The sequence below is a fragment of the Arvicanthis niloticus genome, chromosome 30 (genome assembly GCF_011762505.2).
Source record: "Arvicanthis niloticus isolate mArvNil1 chromosome 30, mArvNil1.pat.X, whole genome shotgun sequence".
Classification (NCBI taxonomy): Eukaryota; Metazoa; Chordata; class Mammalia; order Rodentia; family Muridae; genus Arvicanthis; species Arvicanthis niloticus.
Genome location: NC_133438.1, coordinates 12,891,873 through 12,905,179, shown reverse-complemented (window position 1 = coordinate 12,905,179; position 13,307 = coordinate 12,891,873). Strand labels below are relative to the sequence as shown.

At 37.7% G+C, this 13,307-nt stretch overlaps 1 pseudogene; it reads right to left on the bottom strand.

The window, feature by feature from the left end:
* Window positions 1–12,029: 12,029 nt before the first annotated feature.
* LOC143440695 (COP9 signalosome complex subunit 9 pseudogene) lies at window positions 12,030–12,413 on the bottom strand (annotated as a pseudogene).
* Window positions 12,414–13,307: the final 894 nt, after the last annotated feature.

The following is a 13,307-nucleotide window of genomic DNA, read 5'->3' as shown; positions in this document are numbered from 1 at the left end:
TGTGTGTGTGTGATCAAATTCCCTGGAGTTGCAATTACAAACTTTTCTGAGCTCTCTGATAAGGGTCCTGGAAACCAACCTTGTGTCCTCTGTTCAAGTCATCTATAACTCTTAACTACTGAGTTGTTCCAGCCTTTGGTTCTTGTTGTTGTTGTTTTGTTTTTCATGTTCATTCAAAAGCACCAGTGAAGATTCACAGGGTACAGCCATTCACTCTTACATTATTAGTCAACCATAATGAGTTGGAAACTATGAGTGTAAGTTAGGAACTAAGAAAGAATTTCATGACAATTTGAATGTCCTAATCTACTTATGGGAAGTCAAGAAGTTCTTTTCCTGGCTGAGATGATTAAGATGGATGATTTCACCATTTTCCTCTGATCCCAGACTAATAATCACATTTGTTTACTAAACCCTGCTGTAGAAACATTAGGAAATGAAGCTCTGCAGTGGTGGTGCACAGACATCGCTGGTCCCAGCACTCAGGAGGCAGAGGCAGGCAGATTACTGTGAGTTCAAGGCCAGCCTTGTCTACACAGAGAGTTCTAGGACACAAAAACCTTGTCTCAAAAACAAACAAAACAATCTCGACTACAGAAATAGTGAAGTACAACCCACTATCTGTTTTCGTACAGCCTGTTACACTAAGAATGCTTATACAGTCTAAGGAACTGTTTAAAAAGGGAGCAACACCAAAAAATAAAAAAACCCACATGTCATCCAAATCTGAAATATTTACTATCATTCATTTCATAGATAAAGTTGCCCTGAGCCAAATTGGGATATACTCCTTGTTAGATGATAAAGAGTACGCAGCCATAGACGGGAGCCAGGGAGGCCCAGCACAGAGAGGCCCTTTCTGCCTAAAGACTTGAATTTGAGCCACTCCTCTTCACATGGGGGACAACTGACTCCCTCAAGTTGTACACACACACACACACACACACACACACACACACACGCACGCACGCACACACACAAATAATGTAGTCAGAAAATGTAATAGAAGAAGCCATAAAAAGCTAATGATGGGTAAAGAAGTAGAAGCCATTGGTTTTAAATTTATCTTAAAATGATAAGATTAAAATAGAAGGTTCCCACCACCCCAAAGAATAAGAGTTTTAGTTTCTTTTGGTATCCGGTAGTCCTGACATTATGAGCAACGAATAATAAGGATACAAGTAGGAAGATGGCAGTATTTGTTAGATATGTACTTTGGTTATATATTTTTAAAATGATTATCTAATTAATGTATTGTGCATTGTGTATGGAGTGCGTGCCATAGCATCTGTGTGGAGGTCTGAGAACAACTGGAGTTCTCCCCTTCTACTGTGAGTCCCACAGATAGAACCCAGCCTTCAAGCTTAGCAGCAAGTGCTTTCCCCACAGAACCATCTTGCCTGTGATGCCAAGTGATACTCTGTGATGTGCTTTTCTATACAAATAATTGAAAAGTTTGTAATTCTCAATATACATTATCATTCTCTAATATATATGAATCTCTGCATATTACATAGAGCCTTGACTTTCTGTAGCTTATAAAATCATATACTCTATCTACTTCATTCAACAGAAAACTTAAATTTGTAACAGGTAGTAGTGTGGTACAGAATCGAACTTCAAAGGACGTATTCCAAAGAGCTCACACTAGACAAGGGGCATCAGGAACTCTTCTCATTCTGAAGCCTAGCTAACATTCCAGAGGTCTGGAGGACGTGAAAATGCAAGAAAGCCAAGCCATAAGTGTTCTGTGTTAATTCCACTCAAATCTCTGGCTGACCCTAAAACACAGGTGTGCTAACAGACTACAAGCAGCCCCAGCTCAGGACAGTGAGACTGAGCCGCATTCTGGCACAGGGAAGCAGCTTTTGAAGTTTGAACATGTCAAAACTAAGTCGGTTGACCAAAAAAGCTAAATCATTTTTTTTTATATAAATACAAATAATGGAGACTTTTTGCAACACTTTGTTTCATTTCCCAGGATCTATTCCAAAATTACTTGATATAATCAAAAAGGAAAAGGTAACCCAATTTGAGAAGACAAAATAATTCGTAGACAGCAAGCACAAAATGATCCATGCCTTTAGGAAGACATCACACTTGGGAGCAGCTATATAGTATTTCTTGATGGGCTTTTGGGTTTTCAGCTAATATGTAGAGATTACAAAACAAAACCCAGGGAGAATTCTAATGGGAAAATACAGAGTGCGGAGATTTTAAAGTCACTACGTGTGCATTAAAAACAAAAGAGAGATGACAGAGGAAGTGGCTAAAACCTGAAGACAGGTAAATATCGACTAATCTGAAAAAGAGCAAAATGTTAAATGCACAGTCCTCAAATTCTGTGAAAGAATAACAAAATGTCCGATTTGCAAGTTGCCTAGTTAGCTTTATCTGTTAACTGGACACAGCCTAAAGTTGCCAGTGGGAATCTAAATTGAGCTGCTTCCTTGCTAACCTTGACCCGTGCCATACCACTAGGCCATTTTCTTGAGTACTGATTAATAGGGGAGGGCCCATCCTGCTGTGAGCAATGCCACCTGTGGTTGTGGACCACACTGAGCATGCATCGTGAAGAGCAAGCCAATAAATTATATTCCTCCCTGGTCTCTACTTCAGATCCTCCTGCCATGGCTTCCCTAGAAGACCCACTGGAACATCTAAGTGGAAGTAAACCCCTTTTCTCTTCAAGTTGTTTCTGTTTAGAATTTTTGTTTGGTTTGGTTTGTTGTTTTCGATGCAGGTTTTTTTCTATGTAGCCTGGAATTTGCTCTGTAGACCAGGCTGGCCTTGAACTCAGGGATCCCCCTGCCTGCCCTTTGCCTCCTGAGTGCTGGGATTAAAGGTGTGTGCCATCACTGTCTGGCATTTCCCAGAATATTTTATAACATCAACAGAATCAACCGAGCCTAAATAACAAGCAACCGGACTCTCAAAATGGGAGCCGATCATCTGTGAGGTTAAAGAAGTACTTTAAGGAAATAATATTTTAAATTGCCCTAATTTAATGTTTCAGCTAAGCGCCATGTAGGGGCTCTGCTGGTCATGATCAAGTTGCTGAAACATCCAATATGATATTTTTGTGAAGCAGAGGGAAATAACGTTGTGCAGGAAAAACTCTGCTTCAATTGTTTACTGACGTGTTGAACTCTGAGGTCAAAAAGATACTGCAACAGCATCCTCAAACTATTGAGACAGTAAAAATAAAACAACCAACTCAAAAGTGTTTGACAAATGAAAACATCCCTGTAGAGTAAGGGTGAGACAACATTAAGGTGAGATAATATTTCAAGTAGATGTGAGAGACATTAACATCGATAAATCTAGCCCTACTATAATTAATGCAAAGACAGGATCTCAGGATGAAGCAAAATAGCACCAGCCTTATTCTAGTGAGGAAATGAAGAGATTAGAACTATTAAATAGGGGATGGAGAGATGGCTCAGTCAACAAGAGGACTGCAGAGCAAACATAAGCGCTTGGATTTCTAGCACCCACATAAGAAGCTGCACATGGTGCTACACTCTGGTGCTAGAGGGGCTGGAGAGAGTACTGTTTGCTCTTCCTGAGGATCTGGGTTCAATTCCCAGCACCCACATGGCAGCTCGCAACAGTCTGTAACTCCTATATCTGAGACCCTCACACAGACCTACATGCAGGCAAAACACCAATGCACATTTAAAAGAAAAGAGGAAAATCCTAGCGCTGGAGACACGGAGCCAGTTTGTTGGCCCCTTGTTGAATCTGTGGGCTCTAGTTTCAGTGAGAGACTCTGCCTTTAAAATAAAGCAGAGAGCGATAAATACACCAGAAATTAACCCCTGGCTTCCATATATGTTAACATACATACAAACATATACAAATGCATATACAACACGCACATACACATAGGCACACACTAATTAAATATTGGATACTCAGCATAAAATATTTTTCCTTTTTAAATTTCATTAAAGTATATATTAGTATTTAGAGAAATATCTGTCACATTATATTCTGGGTAACATTTTTTTGTCCGAATTTATTCTTCTTTTCTTTTTATTCTTTAAGGATGTCCTGACTAGAAGGCAGAAGAACCCACCTCTACTCTCCCTATTCAACACTGTATCAGAGATCCTGGCCAGTAGAGAAAACAAAGACCTAAGGAAGAGAGGGGAAGGGAGTGGTTTGCTTTTTATTCACAGATGATGTCATCATTTACTTAAAAAATATACAGAAATATTTTAGAAATGATGTTGGAATAACCTTTTGTTACATTGTGCATTGTGTGACGCTAAATGCTGGCAGGATATCGGTATCGTAATTTCTATGGCCCTTCACTGGCCTTATTTTTCAAATACTTGTCCTTCCACACCTGCTCAGATACTTGAAGGTCAGACAGTTTTCTAGGCCTCAGAGGCAATCTAGAATTGTAATAAAGAGCTGATGGACAATAGCAGGGCAGGAAGTAGGGGCCAGAAAGAGAAAGAGACAGAGAGAGAGAGAGAGAGAGAGAGAGAGAGAGAGAGAGAGAGAGAGAGAATAGTAGACATGGAGGGAACAGAGAGAGCACAGTGTAGATAGAGCTCCCACACAGTGGGTCATGAACACGATAGTCAGTAACGTTAGATAAGCTGGCTGGGAGATTGCCCAAGCAAAAGTCATAAGCTTTAAAGTATATAAATGTCGTATGTTGTTATTTATATAGCTAGTGTGCCTGAGAAAGTCTAGCTACAAAATAGCGGGTGTATTTATTGAATTTTTATATATTAGCAACAATTGGAGAATGAAATTAAAATCATTTTAATAGATCTCAAACCATAAACACATCACAGTCCATTTAACAAAAGATACCAATGACTTCTACGTGTGATATTAAAAAACGCTGCAGAGAAATTAAAGTGCGTGCAAAGACATATGAAGCTCATGGATAAGAAAGCTCAATATGAAAGTACCAGGTTTCTCCTGTAGATCTATGTGTTCAACAAAATTCCAATCATAACCCAGTAGCCTTCTCACAGAAGATTTGAGCTCAATTCCTAGCACACTTGTCTGAGCAGGGCACAATAGCCTGTAACCACAGCTCTAGGGAATGAGACACCTTCTTCTGGACTGTGTGGGAATTCACACACGCAAACACACACACACACACACACACACACACACACACGCATGCATGTGCACACACAATTAGCTGTAGAAGCCTAAAACTCCAACAGTAAGTACAAAGAGTTGATGGTCATATTTTTGACCTCACAATTTTAGTCATGCTTAGTTATTTAAGTAAAGCAAAACGAAATGAATTTTAGAAAACTAAACCCGTGGTTATAAGATGTTTAGTCCTGGTAGCTCCAACCAGAGGTAGAGCAGAATGTATTTGAAAATGTATGGTATATTTATACAATGAGATATTATCCAGTAATGAAAAATACAAGCTACTATACACATGTTAGCTCAGATGAGCCTTTAAAGCAGTGTGCCTGGTGTCAGACTCTTTACAGGAAACACCATCACATGAAGTTATAACACAGTGCATAAACAAAATCAGTCCATCAGTTGCAACGGAGATGAGAAGGGAGAGGCAGCAATGAGAAACTTCCAAGGGGCTGTTAATGTCTTGGTATATACTGAATTTTTCTTAAAAAATAGTGTCTATTTCTATAGTGTCACAGACACTATAAAGTTTTGAACACGAAATATTTCATAGTGGAGTTTTTCAGGGGACTACAAAGATGCTTGAAATTTATTTTGAGCTCTGTCCGAAAGAGATGTCATTGGATATATGAATAAATGGGTGGATAGGCATAGCCATGGTCACACGCTAATGGAGGAATCCAGGTGATGGACAGATGGGTGTTTGTTGTATTTGTTTCAAAATTCCCATTTGAAAATTTAATTTGGGAGGGGGCAGGGAAATTTCAAACCAGGAAGATGATCAAATCTGATAACTGTATTTGAAATTACTGTAGCATTTACTCAAAGGTACGTTTAGAGAGCCTTTTTGTATCCATCCCATAGTTTCATACAAGATTGAGAAAAATTGCCAATTTTTTTGTTATTCTATAGAATCTTAAAGGTAGTTCTATTAAGAGTTTTAAATTGTCAGTGATTTACAGATAAAAAACAAAATTGAAGTATAAACTAGGTTTAATTGTTCTGTATAGAAATTCTGGCTTTATCTAGTGTGAAATCTTGAAAAAGCTCTGGGAGAAATGCTGATATTCTCAAATGAAGAAAAACTACAGGGTTCCTGACAGACATTGTCCTATAACAGACATCTTGCTCTATCAAGTGTGGAATACATTATGCTTTTGAAAATACAGTGATTTGAAAAACAAATCACTTATGTTTGTAAATCATTACCTCTCTCTCTCTCTCTCTCTCTCTCTCTCTCTCTCTCTCGTTCTGTCTGTGTGTGTGTGCTTGTGTGTTGGGTGTGTGTGTGTGTGTGTGTGTGTGTGTGTGTGTGCGCACATGCACACGCACATACACTCATGTGCGTAGGTTCACATGAAGGTTAGAAACTGACATTAGATATTTCAATTGTGATCCATCTTGTTTTTTGAGGCAGGATCTCTTTGAACGTAGCATTCAACCAACTTAGGTAGACTGGTTGATGATGAGGGAGCTCCTGGTTCCTCCCAACCTGCCTCCCCAGCATGAGAATTACCAGACACAGACCTCTGGGTCCCACTGTCTATGTGGGTAATGGGCAACCAAACTCAAGATCCTTATGCGTAGGGAGCAAGCACGTTACCTACTAAGTCGTCTCCCAGGCCTCCTGGGAAACACTTTATAAAGTCTTTGAAAAGGGATTTTCTATCTCATGATAAACTATCATATATTTAGCTTTGATCTAGAAGACAATAAATGATCTGCTAAACAGATGGAACAGGTTTGTGACACATACCCTTTGTGTCAGCAATCATAACACATAAGACAGATGGCCTGTCTCATGATGTGTTTTCAGCAAAAATGTTTTAAGCTGAAAATTCTAACACTTACTCTGATAGTCTGATTTAAGGTATAATTTATTCTCCAAATACCTATTTCCTAGTGAACTTTTAATTGCACTATAGAGTTTATCATTGCTTTAAAAGTGTACCATGTCTCTCTTTTTAAGGAAAGTGGAGCGAGTTGTCATAAACATGTCTTTAGCCAAGCAAAGATTACCCCATTGCCTGTGTTCTCTGTTGTGATTCGAAGTTATTCTTGGGTTACATCAGTATTCTCACACTTGCTACTGCTTGTGGCTAACACGGCATGTATTCCACTGACTTGGACCTATTTGTCCATCTTTCTTCTCAATCAAATTATAATTTCTTTGAAGGCAAAGAAATCACTTATGTTTGCAGCATAGGATCAGGCATATGGCCAGAATGCAAGAAATATGCAAGATAAATATTTTATTCATTTCAAATTTTAAAAATATATTTATTTTTTTACTTTGTGTGCATGAGTGTTTTACCTACATGTATGTAAGTAAAATGTGTATGTGTGACTGATGCCTATGGAGGCCAGAGGAGGTCATATGATGTCCTGGAACTGGAGTTACCCATGGTTCAGAGTACCCTGAGGGTACTGGGACTTAGTGATTTTATTGAACCCTAACATGTTTTGATAGATTGGAGAAGAAAATTTAACTCTAGGAAAACTAATTATGATAATAGAAAAATCAAACTATTATGTTCCCTGCTGAAATAAATAAATAGTAAACTAAACAATCTTTCTTTTAAAATGTTTCCACAATTTCTGGTTCTTTAACCATTTTTCTAGATTTCATATAAAGTTGTGATATATTTTTGTTTTGTTGTCAAATCATTAACATACAGGACACATTTAGTAGAATCCTTTAAGTAACAGAACAAGTGCCAAATAAAAAATTCTCAGCTTAGTTTATTTCTTAATCTTATTGTTAAGGACCCAAGTTTCACTGTTGAAACAGAAAGAATAGTTGAAATAATAACTCTGACTTCTATAAAGATGGATAGTGTGATGGTAAAGAACCCCTCAATTGCTCTGTGTTAGCGCCCCAGAGGGGACTGCTTTTCTGCTTTCTAATTTCGCCCTCTTCTTACAGTGACTTGAAAGTTTTGGTTACTCACAGTACTGAATATTTTAGCACATGTTTATTCACTATTTTTAGTTTTTTTTCATTTCCTAAGCATAATCATTAGCCATTTTCCTACTTATTACCTTATTATGTTAAAGACACTAACCTGTTGTTTGTTATAGATACATCAATTTGCCTTGTAAAGGAGAAATGTTTTGGTAGCTGTCATTTTTTTGTGTTACTTAAATTTTTTCCTTATGAACACCCATGATTTTATTGGAACAGTGAAGTAGATCTAAGCCTACAGATCAGCAGCCATAGGAAACGTGTGTAGGTATCATAGATATTTCTAATAAGCTATAGCTTTCAATATATGATAACATAGGGCAGTTAAATTAAAGCATAATGCCTTCACCACACAGCCAGATGCACCTGTCTGTCTCCTGATTTTTTCTCACATAATCTGAAACATCTTTTCACATACTATGTTTGACTTGCTATGCTTTGTGTGTGTGTGTGTGTGTGTGTGTGTGTGTGTGTGTGTTTTCCAGAATGCAGGACTTTAGTCTTCAAGAACTCAAGTATAAAGTTCATCAATTTCAACAGGTATCTACAAAGAGCAAAAGAGAGGTGAAGACATTGGCTACCCATGCTTACTTAGGCAACTTGCTGAGCTTTGCACAGATCATGCCACTGCAAAGATGGCAGCATAAGGTGAGAGCATCATTATAAAGCTAGAACTGTAGAATCAAAACGGAACAACTTTGCCCAATTATATATTATTTGCCAAAGATCTTAAAGAAATCTAAAATACTAATCTAATTTATTGTGGGTAGAAATCTCATCATACAGATCAACATAGGAGGAAGAAACTGTTTCTTAAAGAAATACTTGGGAAATGTTATGTTATATTCAAAATAGGAATTGAATACATCCATTGTATTATGCAGATGAATTTATACCCAAGAAGCAAGTGAATTATAGCAGAAAAGATTCAATTAGCCAGCTGTTCATCCTAATATACAAGTGAATGTTGGAACAAATTAAGACTAACTCACTGCATGACCCAAATTAGATCATGTATAATTCTCAACAGAACAGTCATTCTCATTATTATAGATTTCTTTCTTCTTCCTTGTAACTTTATTAAGCACTGAACATTTATAAAAAGTTCATTTAGAGCAGTGTCGCAACACCCATTTCATGACTCAGAATATATACATTTGATGATAATGTAAATGTATTCTAGAATATAATTAAATTGAACAATTAAAGATAACCAATCTGTATCGATATATGAGACAGCTTTAATTTGCCAGTTAATGACCCCCTTTCTTTGTCTTCAGACAAATTCTCCCTCAGGATTAATTTTTTAAAAGTCCTTATGCTTATGTAAGTTCACTGGAATAAAATGGCCTTTATCACCTGACTCCACATCATCCATTTTACCCTTAAGAAATACACTTCATTCCATACAGCTTCTCTACTAATTATAAGACTGATCTTCAAATTACTGGAGTTGTTAAATTTCAATAAATACTAAGTTAATTCTCAATGTAAGACAACTAGATCCCCAAACAAATTCTTTTTGAACAATACAGGAAAACATTATAATTCATTCATTCTTATTTCTTCTTAATGCCACAATCCCCAGAACATATAGTATATAGTTTCCTTAAATTTTATTTAAATAACTCCATGATGTAACTGGCAAGCTTGATAAACCAGCTTGCTTCCATCTTGGGCTTAAAAGCCATCTTATAGTAAAGACAAACTAGGTGTATTCCTATGATTGCATCGCTTTCTCTCAGGGTTTGGGCTATGCCCTGACTGTAACCTTAACTACAAATGGCTATGTGCTGCCTGTTCCACGATACAGCAATCATGCCTTTGTTTTTGAGACCACATTGTTATGACTACCTTGTTATGATCATCTTGCAACTATGTCTTTATTTCAGGAGGTTGTTATGATCAACTTCTCATGGTATGTTCTGCTTCTGTAACCCTGACTATTTGCCTGCCAATTCTCCATTTGCAAATCCCCTACTCCTGAGCTATATAAAAAAAAATTATCTAATACTGGTCACTTGAACTCTCACCTTAGGGAGAAACCGCCCATGTACTTGAATTAAAAAGCTTGCTTTCATCAATTTGGCCATGATTTGTATCGGTGACCTTTCTCCCCACACCTGTGGAATTAATAAGATGACAATAAGAATATCAACACATTTATAAATGGTTTTGCAAAGCATATTTTTCTCAAAAAAATGCAGGGGTTGGGGTAGGAGGTTGGTCAAGAGAATGGCTCATGGTTAAGAGCGCTGGCTGCTCTTCCAAAGGACCTGGGTTCAGTTCCCAACACCCACATGACAGCTCACAACCATGTGTAAGTTCAGTTCTAGGGGATCTGACAGTTTCTTTGGCTTCTGTGGTCACTAGGCATACATGTGGTGCCCAGTCATACATGAACGGAAAAAATACTCATATATGTGAAATTAAAGTAAGCCAATCTTTTTACAACTTAATGTTTTAAAACTTAATGTTTTAATTTTCTCCGGGGTACGTCAGTCAATAGTTCTTTCCAAGGGTCTTTGTAGCCTAATACCACGTCTAGAAACAAGCCAGAGTGGTGTTTAAAATTACTGCTTAGGTAATTAATCCACAACATTTTTATACTCAGGAATTCCCTCTAAAACACAGAAAATATTATATTTTGAAGGCCCCCAAACAAATCAGCCTGAAACAGATTTCAGAAAAGCATCTATAGACACTCACTTAATTACTTTACTGAACTATGCCTTAGGGAAAAAAATACTTCACAAGTTAAAGCTCTGTCTTATGCTCACACAGCAAATACTTGTAAATTTGTCCATGTTTGTAAATATGTAATGTTACTCTTGTAATGAGGTAGCTGTCCTTACCTCTGTCCATCTTGTCTCCTGTCACCCCATGCTGTGGTCAAACTGGACCTCACAGCACACTGGGCAATCCCTTTCTACTGATCCAAATTCCCACCAATGGGAATTTAGAGCAGCTCTACTGTATGGCATGCCTACCCACCTGTCTTCCTGTCCTCACATTATACAAATGCAATTCCAACAAAGGGTTTTTCCACATTGTGCAGTGTCCGATAGAGTTCTGTTGAAGAACCCTGTGGGACAAACAAGCACCCATGAGAATCTAGTCTGATTATGACTATTGCCACTTCTCCAGATTTGGGCATTTACCCTTTATATAAACTTCGATCATTCTGCATAATTTAACATTCTCCTGACATGTACAAGTGTTGCTTCTTTTTTTGTTGTTGTTGTTGCTGTTTAACCATGGTTTTTATATTCTCCCCTTTCTGTATCTACTATCAATGATTCTTTTTCTTTAAGTTAACTCTAGCATTTGTTGATGTAATATAAAAGAAGAAAAGAAATTAAGGTACCCTTCAACCCACACTCCAAGAATGGGGACAGAAACACATAGAAGCATGTCACCCATGATTTTCTTCTAGCCTATACCTACAATATAACCATCCAAAAAGATTCATTTCAGGACTCAGAAACTCGGCCAGTGTCTTACATTGTTTAGGAGTATTTGTTTAGGACTATTTGTTTAAGGGTATCCCAACCTCAGAGTATGACTCTGGCATCAATCTCTGTCCTCGAGCAAAGGCCTGTTGTACCTTGTTCAACCTTTCTGCCTGAGAATAACAAAGGGAACAGCTTGAAGTCTGGACCGTGGCCAATCTCGAACCTTTCTAAAACTTCCAAATGCTTACTGTCTTTGCAGAATTGTGTCTGTGGACACATATTTTTCTTAGACTGGAAGACCTCCAGGTGTTTGCCTAAGGAAGCCATTGAAACTCAATGCAAATTAAGACCAGCTTTGCAGGAGAAGAGACTCGTTTTTTCAGGCTCAAGCCTTGAGCACACATTATTTAGATGTTCAATATGTGTTTATTTTATTTATTTATTTATTTATTTATTTATTTATTTATTTATTGCGCGTTGTAGTGTTCTTTATTAATTTAAACAAGGACACAAGGCTGGCATTCCCAGAGACATCAGTACCCAGTTGGTTCAGACAGTTCCCCTACTGGCTGACTAGGTCCTGATTTCTAGTGATAATCACATGGTGTCTCCAACCAGCTGATACTGTCCTGAGACTTCAGACACATCACAGACACGGAGCTCACAGGACGGGGCGGCTTCACTGGACATCATCAAAGAGATCTTCAAAATCATTTAAAAAGTCTGCATGAACTGCCTTTTCATTGGCTGCCAGGTCCATCAAGAGTCCGGTGCTACCTCCAGCCTCATCCAGGTCCACATAGGGTCCCGCGCCCTCGGGGAACATCTCATCCACAGCCGGTTTCATCTTGAAGCGGCTGCGTTGCTCAACACGTGTTTATGTTGTAAGTAGTTAAACTATGCTTAACATTCTAAAACACAAGCCACTTTGCTTTTGGAAAAAGCAAACATTTCGCTTTTCAAATATACTTAAAATTCTAGAATATAAGCCACTTTGCTTTACTTGGAATGTATAACATACCATATTAAGATAGTTTTAAATTCAGGTGCAATTTGGTTTCTCAGTAAGGATACGCTACCATCGCAGCAGTTCCCAAAGGCTGCTTCAGTATATAAGTTTTCACTGAGAACATTAATTTTATGGGAATATAAGGAAAACAATAGGGTTTAAAATAATAAGCTGAAAGTTGTTGTTAGCCCTATGTGGAGCTAGGCTGGTCCTGCTTTTTTAAAAAGGTCTTATGCATCCAGGTATAGTAGACACATCTGTAATCTTGGTACGGGTGAGGCTCATGCAGAAAGAATATGTTAATGTGAAAACACAGCTTCAAACTCAGAGGGCATGAGGGACAATTTATTCTAGAAGTAAATATGGATGACTAGAACCTGATAATAAACATTCAGATCCCAAATATCACGCTCTACTGCAGATGTGGTTTCATGAAATTTTATTAGGTATTAAAAAAAAAACAAGGATTAAAAAAAAAAAAAAACAGGATAAAAAACAAGTCACAAAAGGTTGGAAAGATGGCTCAGCGGTTAAAAGTGCTGACTCCTCTTCCATAGGTCCTGAGTTTAATTCCCAGCAACCACATAGTGGCTCTCAACCATCTGTAATTGAATTCTGGTATGTCTGAAGACAGCTACAGTATACTTATATACACAAAATAAATAAATTTTTTTTTTTAAAAAAGTCACAAAACAAGACATTTATAAGATATATTGGTGGGGGATGGGGAGTGGAAGAGATACCT